The following is a 6,319-nucleotide window of genomic DNA, read 5'->3' as shown; positions in this document are numbered from 1 at the left end:
GACTGAGATGTTCTCCGGTCAATAACCAACAGCGGGATCTGGATACCCATGTTGGCTCCCACATGTTCCACGATGATCTCATCGGATGAACCACGATGTCAAGGACTCAATCGATCCCGTATACAATTGCCTTTGTCTAGCGGTATGGTACTTGCCCGAGATTCGATCGTCGGTATACCGATACCTTGTTCAATCTCGTTACCAGCAAGTCTCTTTACTCGTTCCGTAACACATCATCCCGTGATCAACCCCTTGGTCACATTGTGCACATTATGATGATGTCCTACCGAGTGGGCCCAGAGATACCTCTCCGTTTACACAGAGTGACAAATCCCAATCTCGATTCGTGCCAACCCAACAGACACTTTCAGAGATACCCGTAGTGTACCTTTATAGCCACCCAGTTACGTTGTGACGTTTGGCACACCCAAAGCACTCCTACGGTATCCGGGAGTTGCACAATCTCATGGTCTAAGGAAATGATACTTGACATTAGAAAAGCTTTAGCATACGAACTACATGATCTTGTGCTAGGCTTAGGATTGGGTCTTGTCCATCACATCATTCTCCTAATGATGTGATCCCGTTATCAACGACATCCAATGTCCATGGTCAGGAAACCGTAACCATCTATTGATTAACGAGCTAGTCAACTAGAGGCTTACTAGGGACATGGTGTTGTCTATGTATCCACACATGTATCTGAGTTTCCTATCAATACAATTCTAGCATGGATAATAAACGATTATCATGAACAAGGAAATATAATAATAATCAATTTATTATTGCCTCTAGGGCATATTTCCAACAGTAACTGTACCTTCTCCCTTATTGGAAAGTAGTTCATCACAGAAATCAGTTCTAGTGATTCCTACACCAATTAGTGAGGAAGCTAATGATGATGATCATGAAACTTCTGATCAAGTTACCACCGAACCTCGTAGGTCAACCAGAGTAAGATCCGCACCAGAGTGGTATGGTAATCCTGTTTTGAGGTCATGTTACTTGACCTTGACGAACCTACGAACTATGAGGAAGCGAAGATGAGCCCAGATTCCGCAAAATGGCTTGAGGCCATGAAATCTGAGATGGGATCCATGTATGAGAACAAAGTGTGGACTTTGGTTGACTTGCCCGATGATCGGCAAGCCATAGAGAATAAATGGATCTTCAAGAAGAAGACTGACGCTCACGGTAATATTACTGTCTACAAAGCTCGACTTGTTGCGAAAGGTTTTCGACAAGTTCAAGGAGTTGACTACGTTGAGACCTTCTCACCCGTAGCGATGCTTAAGTCTGTTCGAATCATGTTAGCAATTGTCGTATTTTATGATTATGAAATTTGGCAAATGGATGTCAAAACTGCATTCCTTAATGGATATCTTAAAGAAAAGTTGTATATGATGCAACCAGAAGGTTTTGTCGATCCAAAAGATGCTAACAAAGTGTGCAATCTCCAGTGATCCATTTATGGCCTGGTGCAAGCCTCTCAGAGTTGGAATATATGCTTTGATAGTGTGATCAAAGCATATGATTTTATACAGACTTTTGGAGAAGCCTGTATTTACAAGAAAGTGAGTGGGAGCTCCGTAGCATTTTTGATATTATATGTGGATGACATATTGTTGATCGGAAATGATACTCAATTTCTGAATAGCATAAAAGGATACTTGAATAAGAATTTTTCAATGAAAGACCTCGGTGAAGCTGCTTATATATTAGGCATCAAGATCTATAGAGATAGATCAAGATGCTTAATTGGACCTTCACAAAGCACATACCTTGATAAAGTTTTGAAGAAGTTCAAAATGGATCAGTCAAAGAAAGGGTTCTTGCATGTGTTACAAGGTGTGAAGTTGAGTCAGACTCAATGCCCGACCGCTGCAGAAGATAGAGAGAAAATGAAAATCATTCCCTATACCTCAGCCATAGGTTCTATCATGTATGCAATGTTGTGTACCAGACCCGATGTGTTCCTTGCTATTAGTTTTGAAGGGAGGTACCAAAGTAATCCAGGAGTGGATCACTGGACAGCGGTTAAGAACATGTGTTGTCATTTGATGAACGGGATCACATCATTAGAGAATGATGTGATGGACAAGACCCTTCTGTTTGCTTAGCATAATGATCGTTTAGTTTTTCTGCTATTGCTTTCTTCATGACTTATACATGTTCCTCAGACTATGAGATTATGTAACTCCCGAATATTGTGTGCTATCAAACGTCACAACGTAACTGGGTGAGTATAAAGATGCTCTACAGGTGTCTCTGATGGTGTTTGTTGAGTTGGCATACATCGAGATTAGGATTTGTCACTCCGTGTATCGAAGAGGTATATCTGGGCCCTCTCGGTAATGCACATCACTATGAGCCTTGCAAACAATGTGACTAATGAGTTATTCACGGGATGATGCATTACGGAACGAGTAAAGAGACTTGCCGGTGACGAGATTGAACTAGGTATGTTGATACCGACGATCAAATCTCGGGCAAGTAACATACCGAAGACAAAAGGAACAACGTATGTTGTTATGCGGTTTGACCGATAAAGATCTTCGTAGAATATGTAGGAACCAATATGAGCATCCAGGTTCCGCTATTGGTTATTGATCGGAGATATGTCTCGGTCATGTCTACATAGTTCTCGGACCCGTAGGGTCCGCACGCTTAACGTTCGATGATGATTTGTATTATGAGTTATGTGATTTGATGATCGAAGGTTGTTCGGAGTCCCGGGTGAGATCACAGACATGTCGAGGAGTCTCGAAATGGTCGATACATAAAGATTCATATATTGGAAGGTCACATTCGGACACCGGAATGGTTCGGGTCGTTTCGGATGAGTTTTGGAGTACCGGGGGTTACCGGAACCCCCTCCGGGAAGTTATTGGGCCTCATGGGCCTAGTGGTGGAAGAGAGGAGGCCGGCCAAGGAGTGGCGCGCGCCCCCTAGCCCAAACCGAATTGTACTAGGGTTGGGGGGCGCCCCCTTTCCTTCTCTCCTCCTTCTCCTTCCCTCCTTCTCCTACTAGGAATAGGAAAGAGGAGGGGAATCCTACTTGGACTAGGGAGTCCTAGTAGGATTCCCCACACTTGGCGTGCCCCCCTTGGGCCGGCCACCTCTTCCCTCCCCTCCTTTATATACGTGGCCAGGGGCACCCCATAGACACACAAGTTGATCTTTTAGCCGTGTGCGGTGCCCCCCTCCATAGTTACACACCTCGGTCATATCGTCGTAGTGCTTAGGCGAAGCCCTACGCCGGTAACTTCATCATCACCGTCGCCACGCCGTCGTGCTGACGGAACTCTCCGTCGGCCTTAGCCGGATCAAGAGTACGAGGGACGTCACCGAGCTGAACGTGTGTTGATCGCGGAGGTGTCGTACATTCGGTACTTGGATCGGTTGAATCGCGAAGACGTTCGACTACATCAACCGCGTTACTAAACGCTTCCGCTTTCGGTCTACGAGGGTACATAGACACACTCTCCCCTCTCGTTGCTATGCATCTCCTAGATAGATCTTGCGTGATAGTAGGTAAATTTTTTGAAATACTGCGTTCCCCAACACACCCATGTGAGAATCATGGGCTCATTGACAAAGCAATGGGTGAATTTATGGGGAAAAGCGGGAGAATTTGTAAAGAATGATTGAGGAAAATTGTCATAAATGTTTTGAGGCTTAGGGTAGTGCTTTATCTGTTTTAGGCCTTTAATCAGTTACCGTTCAAATGGGTTTCTTTTCTCCCTAGCAGAAAAAGGAGAAGCGGCTTAAAACTAACCGGATCCATCTAAAAAGAAACAGCGCGACTAGGATTTAGTAAAATTATAGTGAATTAGGAGACCTGTAAGCCACACGTGAGTTGTATTTGTCAAAGAAAAGGGTAGGCATACACCTATACGACACTCTTTGAGCCATGTCATGGGAAGACCTCCAGCACTCACCACACATTCCTCCATGATACATAAGGAAACAAATACAATTATCATTTAACACCCCAACAATTTTAGTTTTTGTCGAATGGTCAGGTAGATCCAAAGGCTCACATTGCTTAGGATTCCCTATAAATTTCTTCAAACCTCACTCACCACCATACAGAAAACCTAGCGTTCCCAAGTTTGCACACTCGCCGCCGCCTCCTCCTCCTAATTGGCTCTTCACCAAGACTTTTTCCCACAAACTCCCTCCTCCTCACAAGCCCCCATGTCGTTGTCATGCAAGGCGCATCAACCAGGAAAGGGAGCTACCCATGTCCATGCCTACTACCTACCCCCTATTTTCCCCGGATCTGATGGACATAGGGGAGATTCACCAATGAGCAAGGTCTAGATCTAGCAAGGATGAGCCATATCCCTGCCCAAAGGTGGACCTTCCTCAGCACGGAATCTCAGCCATGCCCTCGATCGACCACACAGTCAAGGCGGCGGACACCACCTCCCTATTATTTCCCAGATCTGGTGGCCACAGGGGAGATTCATCGGCGAGCAAGGTCCAAATCCGGCGAGGATGAGCCATATCCCTACCCAGTATGGACCTTCCTCACCATTGAATCTCAACCATGCCCTCAATCGGACACATAGTCAAGGCGGCGACACCACCTCCCCATTATTTCCCAGATCTGATGGCCACAGGGGAGATTCACCGGTGAGTAAGGTCTAGATCTGTCAAGAATGAGGCGTCTGCCCGACCCAACTTTGGATAACGTCAAGTAAGGAGATCGAGCGTGGTTCATCGTCTAGGCGGAATGGCGCACGCGTTGCCAAGGAGGCCCAACTTTGGATAACATATTGTAGATTCATTCGCGACATCGACCTCGGGCTCAAGCTGTAAGCACCTCTTCTCCCCCATGCCAATTTCGCTCAGAGTAGCCTGATCTATGCCATATATTTTTAGGAATTCAGGGGAGCAAATTGCATTTTCTCAGTTTCGAGTGTGCCCTTACAAAAATTGTAATCTTTTCCTGTTGTTGTCGTTGCAGGATCCAGATCAGAAGCACGGCGAGAATAGTGCTTTGCCACCGCTTCTACCTCCACCAGTCCCACGCCAGGAACGGAGTGACAGGTATCCCCTATTTATTGTCCAGACAATTAAGGCGACACATCACCTCCCCGCCATTTTCCCAGATCTGATGGCCATGGGGGGAGATTCACCAGTGAGCAAGGTCCATATCTGGCAAAGATGAGCCATATCTCTACTCAAATATGGACCTTCCTCACCACAAATCTCACGTGTGCCCTCAATTGGCCACACAATCAAGGCCGCGGCACCACCACCCCTCTTCTCCATAAGCTCGAAGGGTGGGGAGCATCGACGAAGATGAAATCCGTGCATTTCGCTTTGTAATCAATCACGAGGGACATCAAACGTTGGTTCGAGGGCTGGGGTTGTGCAGATCGAGGAGGTAAAGAAGAAACGAAATGAGGGGCAGTAGCACGGTTCACGTGGGCAGGTTTCGTTGCGGACATGCCCATGCCGCGCGGGGCTTACCTGGAGAGCCGCGACTTTTTGAGTCGGTCCCACGTCACAGTCTCTGTCACTTCGTAATCAATCGCGAGGTGCGTTGGACGATGGTTGTGGTTTTGGGGTTTTGAGGTTTAAAACATGGAAGGAGAGGGGATAGATGAACGGGCGGAGAGGTCTTGGCGACCGCGGGCTGGATATAGATTGGAACATGAGATGTGACGGGCTGATTGTGATTTACTTTCGACTAAGGAATCCCATACTATTTCCTCCCTCTAAAAAAATTAAGTTCTCATTCCTCCAGAAAAAAACCCTCAGCAAACACGAGACCTGCTCAACAACAAGAAGAACCGCATGATCCTGCTAAAGAAAATCGCGCGATTCATATTCTCTAGCAGGATCATGCAATTCCCTCTTGTTGCTTGGTAAAAAAAACACGTGTTTTCTGATTTGTTTTAGAGGAGTGAGGACTGAAATTTCCAGGGCTAAAAGAGGAAATTTCTTCTTCATCATCAAACAGAAGGAAACGCAGTCGGCCCATCTCACATCACATCTCATGTTCCCATCTATATCGAGCCCGCCGTCCGTCTCCGGGCAGGAGGCCCTCTCCCCCGTCCATCGCATCCCCCCTCCCACGTTTTAAACCCCGCCCAAACCCCCAGGGCCAGAACCAACGGCTGACGCGCCTCGCGATCTGATCACGAAGGGCCAGAGCCTCCGACGCGGAACCGACTCAAAAAAGTCGCGGTGCTCCGGCTGGGCCCCACGCAGCATCGGCTTGGCCGCGACGAAACCCGCCGAGCGCCCACGCGAGCCCCGCGTCGCGTCCCGTTCCGTTTCCTTTTACCTCCTCGATCCCCAC

Source organism: Triticum dicoccoides, chromosome 6A (assembly GCF_002162155.2).
Source record: "Triticum dicoccoides isolate Atlit2015 ecotype Zavitan chromosome 6A, WEW_v2.0, whole genome shotgun sequence".
Lineage (NCBI taxonomy): Eukaryota > Viridiplantae > Streptophyta > Magnoliopsida > Poales > Poaceae > Triticum > Triticum dicoccoides.
Note: the sequence above shows the minus strand (reverse complement) of the source record.